The following is an 8403-nucleotide window of genomic DNA, read 5'->3' as shown; positions in this document are numbered from 1 at the left end:
TAACAGCGCTGTCTGCTCTCCAATGAATGCGGAATCATAATTACTGTACAATTCATTCCAATATCTATCACCTTATTTATAAGTTAGATTTTTTAATCATTCAGGGCCCAGACCTAACTCATCACAAAAATGTAGACTGCGTTCAACCCCATGTGTCATTTATTTTTTGGAAGTCATTTTACTCGATAAATATCGGAATATTATTAGCCTAACATTCCTAGCAGATACTGATCAGAGAATTAGCATTAAAAATTTCCAACTAAACAGAAAATAAATCATCAAAGTAAATATCATTGTTTTCAATAAGTTAATTCCTCTTCAAACATTGACCCCAGATATTAAATTCTTTTATTTTTATGACCATGTATCTAGCATATACTGAAATGTGACGGGCAAAATCTACTAATGCTTCTTTTTTCTTTGTAACTAATTCAGGAGTTTTGCTGGACGAAGGTTTTTCTCTTTTGCTTTTCCCTTTTTATTTGCGAATCATTTCTAAATTAGAGAAGACTAAGCAGTAGTCATAACGGTTTCGGAGAATTTTTCTTTATTTTTACGATTAAATTTCAAATAATTACTTATTATTAGACTTCAACTTGTACATATTTTGTAAATATCTGTTTGCTTTTTAAAGTTTTAAAGTTAAATGACATTCTTTATGTAATCTTTATTTTGGAAGAAATAAAGAGACTAAGTTATCATAGTGGAGCATATTGTGGTATCATCTTGTGAAAATAAAGAGATGTAGGCTACTTTTAAATAAAAAGTTGTGAATTCCTTTCTAATCTTTATCCAACTTTGCAATATTGTCGTTTTCGTGTAATGTTGTTTTTTTTTTTTTTTTTTTTTAAATAAAAGTCGCCCTTTAGTTTAAATGATTTTTTATTCAATCCAGACAAAGAAGACGAGTAGCATTTTTCTTCAGTGACAAAAGTTACTTACTTCATACCATAGGCCTACCACCATTGAAAAGGTTGAAATTCTATTTTTACTTCTAGATAAAAATATTAAAAATAATTAATTGCGCCGGAAAAACATCCATTGCACTATCCTATATAAAATGAAGTACTTATTATATATGTGTATTGTGCATGCACCAAGCAGATAAATTATTTTATATTATTGTATTAATTAGACATATATACACACGATCAAACACATTATTTTTTCTTTAAATAATGAGTATCGTTTACACGTTATTGGCGATGGAGCACTAGAACGAATATACGTACCCGGCCTACTATACCTTTCGGCCGGTCTAAAGACGACACCATTTTCTATCAAAAAGTCTTTTGAGCTACAATATTGCAGCTAATGAAGCACATTTACTGAGAGGTTAGATTCGGAAACAAGTACAATACACTTATAGTGTGAGTTTCACGAAAAGAACATCCTCGATACTCCAGGGGTTCCGATCACTTACGATCTCTACACCCCTGGACTATCTCATCGTAAAACTGGAGGCAACAGAACAGAACAGGTAATTTAGTCCTTTGATGTACATCAAAAGAGCCGTATAACGGTACACTGTGGTTGACTATGTGGCTTTGAAGTTGGGAGTCGCTCTCTCTGTAGTCTTCAAAGGAAATCTTTACTGGTCTGTGATTGGTCAAATATTTTCAGCTGAGCTGCCTTCAATTTCACTATGAGATAGTCCAGGGGTGTAGAGATCGTAAGTGATCGGAACCCCTGGAGTATCGAGGATGCGAAAAGGCCTTTTCACGTGAATTTGAGCAGGCAAACTAGGACAGTTAAGTAACGAAAGTGCGTGAATTTGGGCAGACAAACTAGGAGAGTAATATAACGAAATTGCGTGAATTTGGGCAGACAAACTAGGACAGTTAAGTAACGAAAGTGCGTGAATTTGGGCAGACAAACTAGGACAGTAATATAACGAAAGTGCGTGAATTTGGGCAGACAAACTAGGACAGTAATATAATGAAAGTGCGTGAATTTGGGCAGACAAACCAGGACAGTAATATAATGAAAGTGCGTGAATTTGGGCAGGCAAACTAGGACAGTAAAGTAATGAAAGTGCGTGAATTTGGGCAGACAAACCAGGACAGTAATATAATGAAAGTGCGTGAATTTGGGCAGACAAACTAGTACAGTAAAGTAACGAAAGTGCGTGAATTTGGGCAGACAAACCAGGACAGTAATATAATGAAAGTACGTGAATTTGGGCTGACAAACTAGGACAGTAATATAATGAAAGTACGTGAATTTGGGCAGACAAACTAGGACAGTAATATAATGAAAGTGCGTGAATTTGGGCTGACAAACTAGGACAGTAATATAATGAAAGTACGTGAATTTGGGCAGGCAAACTAGGACAGTAATATAATGAAAGTACGTGAATTTGGGCAGACAAACCAGGACAGTAATATAATGAAAGTACGTGAATTTGGGCTGACAAACTAGGACAGTAACATAATGAAAGTGCGTGAATTTGGGCAGACAAACTAGGACAGTTAAGTAACGAAAGTGCGTGAATTTGGGCAGGCAAACTAGGACAGTTAAGTAACGAAAGTGCGTGAATTTGGGCAGACAAACCAGGACAGTAATATGATGAAAGTACGTGAATTTGGGCAGACAAACCAGGACAGTAATATAATGAAAGTACGTGAATTTGGGCAGACAAACCAGGACAGTAATATAATGAAAGTACGTGAATTTGGGCAGGCAAACTAGGACAGTAATATAATGAAAGTGCGTGAATTTGGGCAGACAAACTAAGACAGTTAAGTAACGAAAGTGCGTGAATTTGGGCAGGCAAACTAGGACAGTAAAGTAACGAAATTGCGTGAATTTGGGCAGACAAACCAGGACAGTAATATAATGAAAGTGCGTGAATTTGGGCAGACAAACTAGTACAGTAAAGTAACGAAATTGCGTGAATTTGGGCAGACAAACCAGGACAGTAATATAATGAAAGTGCGTGAATTTGGGCTGACAAACTAGGACAGTAATATAATGAAAGTGCGTGAATTTGGGCAGACAAACCAGGACAGTAATACAATGAAAGTGCGTGAATTTGGGCAGACAAACCAGGACAGTAATGAAAGTGCGTGAATTTGGGCTGACAAACTAGGACAGTTATATAATGAAAGCGTGTGAATTTGGGCAGACAAACCAGGACAGTAATATAATGAAAGTACGTGAATTTGGGCAGACAAACTAGGACAGTTAAGTAACGAAAGCGCGTGAATTTGGGCTGACAAACTAGGACAGTAAAGTAATGAAAGTGCGTGAATTTGTGAGACAAACTAGGACAGTAAAGTAATGAAAGTGCGTGAATTTGTGAGACAAACTAGGACAGTAAAGTAATGAAAGTGCGTGAATTTGGGCAGGCAAACTAGGACAGTAAAGTAATGAAAGTGCGTGAATTTGGACAGACAAACTAGGACAGCAATATAATGAAAGCGTGTGAATTTGGGCAGACAAATTAGGAGAGTAATATAATGAAAGTGCGTGAATTTGTGAGACAAACTAGGACAGCAATCTAATGAAAGTGCGTGAATTTGTGGTGGCAAACTAGGACAGTAAAGTAACGAAATTGCGCGAATTTATGAATCATCGATACTCAAGTGACGTTGTGGATAAAACGCAAGTTATGTAGTAACCCCTGGAGTATCGAGGATGTGATTTTAGGAGACAAACTAGGACAGTTATCTAATTAAATTGTGTGAATTTGGGGAGACAAAACTAGGACAGTGATCTAATGAACGTGCATGAATTAGGAGTGTCTGAATTTGACATACTAGGGCAGTAATCCACGCTGAAGGGTGCATGAATTTTGACCAATGATGGTTTGAATTTTGAAACTATTGAATTCCATTCATGATAGTAGCATCCCTGTACATATATTTCAAAACTTAGGGCGTAATCAGAGTCCAAGATAATTTGACATACTAGCAACAGCCAGAGCTTTGGTTTCCTCTCAAAGATAGACATGACGGGAAAGAATATCAAAGAACTGCCAACTTCATCTCGTGCGAATGTTTTGCCCCTATCAGTTGAATGTTTTGTGCTGCCGTACAAGCCTTGTGATTCCATAGAAGAGATCCGATTAACTGAGAGATAATATTCGCGGCTTTGACATATACATGAAGATTTGCATGACGCGTGTCAACTTTATGAAGAAGGGGTCTAAATATATGTATTGTGTCTTGGGTTCCACATTGTTTTCATGCCATTTGAATCTCGTATCTCATTTTCATTTCAGTTTATTACATTTTTCGGAGTGAAATATAAGGTTTTACGCACAGGGATATTAGAATTAGTTACAGATTATATAATCATGGACCCACCAGAGTGCCCTCAGACCATTTTTAGACGTTTAAGAGGTCTAGATTAAAAAACGATAAAAATCATACTCTACATGGTACTAAACGATATAGTACCATGATCTAGACCTCTTAAACGTCTAAAAATGGTCTTAGGGCACTCTGGTTGGTCCATGATTATATAACATATAACTAATTCTCAGATCCCTGTGGTTTTACGGTGAACCTAAAAGCGAAATACACGTACTTCATTCCAGTGAAAATATCAATTTTGATAAACAAGTAATATCTTTTATATATTTGCTCTACTCTGGTCGACTTTGAAAACATGATCGCTACTTTCCACATGTAAATCCTAAATGACACTTTAAAGGGTTAAAATGCCACAATTGTACATATTTTACTACTTCATAAATTTTCAATCTTATCGCTGATGGTATATGATCGGAGGTTCTCATTTAGGCCAATCACCTGACTCGTAGACAAGTGTCCGCTATATAGAGGTGCTAGATATATCAGTTCTACTGGTGGGGTCTGTGTACCACAGAAATTTGCTATAATATGAGGGTATCCACTATGGAAAGGTACAGCCGTGTGCCAAAAGTCTTCGTAATTTTATTTTTCCTTATATACTCTATGTATTCTTACATTTTTTCTTAGATTTTTCCTGATCTCAACTAGGCGCGGATTTTAATCAAATTTGGCATACTTGTAGAAAATTATGTTATAGTCAAGTGTCAGCTATATATGGGTTCCGTTGTGACAAGTTTTCTTTAAATCTGTTGTAAACAATATTCTTTGATCTAGAGCAATACACACATGCCGCCTGAGGCTGTATTGCATGGCTACCCATGCAATACTATTATAAATGTAAAATTGCTATAAAACGTCGAGGTATGAAAGAAAAATACTCTTTCATAAGTGGATATTCTACCCTCGGGATCACAAAATGTTGCAAAACCCTCGACAAGCCTCGGGTTTTACTATATTTTGTGACCTCGGGTTTTACTATATTTTGTGACTCTCGGGTCAATCCTAATAATACATGTATTAGCTCAAAATCTGAGAGGGAGTATAAAATATGAAATAAAATCTAGTGACAATGAAAAAAATACACTAACGTAAATAAAGAGGTTTTTTTTGTTTTTTTTTTTTTGCGTATTAGTAACGTTATATGATGGGCCGATAACTGTGGACCGATAACTATATACTCTTAATTTAAATCCGAAATGATAGCTCAAATTCATGATCGACTCTGGCTTCAATAGTATACAGTATATCTATATATTTAAATGACAGATCGACTCTGAATATACTAATCTTACAAGGACAGAACTAATTATTTACCAAAGCTCACTCCCTCAACAGTGTTTTTATAAATTTGTCTGATAGTGACAAGCTTTGTTTTATTTTATCAGACAATGAACTATGTATACTAGCTTCCAAAAACTGTTTTAATATTTAAAAAAAGAGATAATCCTTTTTTAAAAACAAGTAATTAAATATGAAATATATTTTATTCATCCTTTGTATGCACATTCTATCCTTTTTATATTGATATGTCTGGTGTATATAATTATGTATGTCATCCTAATGTAAATATTAATAGTGATATAAAGTATAGCTTATTTACATATATTCTAAAATATTTCATTCTTATAACAAGATATTGTGTACATATTTTCTAATGTCACAAAATAGATTTCATTTACTAATTTTAGTATCCTAAGTAGACTATTGATAAATATACATATATAGATACTATTATTATTTATTTTATTATTATATAAATAAATTGATTAATGCATTTAAAGCAGTTTATTAATAGTCTGTATTCATCGTCTCTTAATAATTCATTTATTAAATGACTCTTGTAATTGAAATTCTAGGATCTACATGCATGGTTTTGGATATGTAACTGTTTTGATATGATACCTTGTATTTTATGCAATGGAGTTTGAGAGTTTAATAAAACAAAATATTATGGACACTTGTTGGAAGTTCGTATGGTGCTATATCGCACGAGGAGAATAAATAATAACCGAGGGGGTAGGTCGATCTCGAGGTCATTATTTCAAATAATACAAGGGTGATATAACACCATATGAACCGAAACATACAAGGTCCTTCATTTTTATATGTAACTGTTTTGATATGATACATTGTATTTTATGTAATGGAGTTTGAGACGTTAATAAAATAACATATTATGGACACTTGTTGGAAGCTCGTATGGTGCTATATCGCACGAGTAGGATAAATAATAACCGAGGGGGTAGGTCGATCTCGAGGTCATTATTTCAAATAATACAAGAGCGATATAACACCATATGAACCGAAACAAACAAGGTCCTTCATTTTTATATGAGATAGGTCGTTTCTTAAAAAAATTCAAAAACAATCTCTAATGTGCCTATAAATTATCAGAAAAATTTCTAAAAATGGTAACACCGAGTTTATATGCTATACATTGAACGTCACGTAACCATGTAATAGTTGAAAATCAGCATATCTAGCATACCTTATAAACCCTCTAAAAATTACCAACTATTCTCGTCACGCTCTTCCCCCTCATCATCATAATTATCGTCTTTGTCATCGTCATCTCACCATCACATTGTGTTTCCATATGATTCTTAAATGTATAAAACATTGCTTAAAAGTTGTAAGACACGGCACTTTACAAAAATCAACAAACATTTTTTTAAAGCAACACTTTAAAATCTTAAAATAAGAGTTCCGGACGAGGTTTTTACCACAAGGACGAATTTCCAATCAACGGTTAATATATATATGTATATGAAAAATTCGTGCCAAGTCCATGTAGATTTCACCGGTACTGAAAATATTACGATCAACTTTTTCATATTGGTTAAACATTTCGTGCATTTTTTAAAAGAATATTTTCTAAAAGCAATGAAATATTTGCATCAAATTGTAAACATGATCGTATTTACCACAGAGATATGAAAATTAGTAACAGTCTACATATATGTGTGGACCTAGCCTGTGTCTGTAGATTTTTTTATATACAATTAATGGGATAAGATGATTATATTTTTGTTACTGATTTTTTGATTGTGTTAATTAAAATCGAATTAATGTAAATTAAAATGGCGGCAGCAGCGATTTTGATAATCCACCATAAAAATATAAATTTTTACATGGAAGAAATATCCTTTTATTTTATAATAGGTCATCATCGCATACATATAATGTATTATTAATATTTATTGTTTTCAATTATTTTAATTATTAATTACGAATTTTAGTCCTTCATTAGTTTGGTGGTTTAGTCTTAATTGTCACGTTTAACCTTAGCGCATGTGTTCAGGTTATTCACTATAAATTCTATTTCTTGTCTTTGTGTTTCATTTAAAACATCAGAGTAAGCCATATCCGGACAATTAATGGTAATTGAACAATTTTCAAAAAATAGTAAAACAAATAATATCACTACTCTCTGAAATCAAATAAAATTAAATTGTCCATCACATAATTATATCCCATAAAACAATTCCGCATCTCTTTGATATAGTATAACGCCAGAATGAAATTAGCCTATCTCGAAAACCCAGCGCTTTAATTGGAATTTGGTTTATCTTCGTATTTCGTTAATGGCAGCAAGTGTCAGATTGACTAAGGGAAGATACTGCAATTAATTTTAGCCGTGTTTCCTCTTCCGTACTAATTTACGGTAAACAAAGTCAATAGATTTATTGACAAACTTTCTAACTTTGTTTCCCCAAAGTCTATCCGTGTCATGACGGCATAAACATTGTTATCGCCTAAACCAAACATCCTTTTCCATAGAACGTGAATTCGTAACAATTAGAAACCCGCCTCACTATTTACCCATCAGTCTTCCGCTTTGTGTGTCTTCAACGGTTTTCACGCGGAACATCTGACAGTTAGCGGAGTCGTTACACGATCGCAGTTATAACGTTATCTTCATTGTTATTTAAATTAGCTCGAGCAATTTGTTTGTTCACAGTTTGATTCTTGTGACGCATGCGCAGCCTGTTCAGTGCCCGAAACGGCGCTGAATACAAACGCACACTTTCGTAAACACAGTTAGCTTTTCGTGAAACAGTGACAAGGCGTGAGCTTCAACTCT

The sequence above is a fragment of the Argopecten irradians genome, chromosome 7, assembly GCF_041381155.1.
Source record: "Argopecten irradians isolate NY chromosome 7, Ai_NY, whole genome shotgun sequence".
NCBI lineage: Eukaryota > Metazoa > Mollusca > Bivalvia > Pectinida > Pectinidae > Argopecten > Argopecten irradians.
This window is presented reverse-complemented; position numbering follows the sequence as displayed.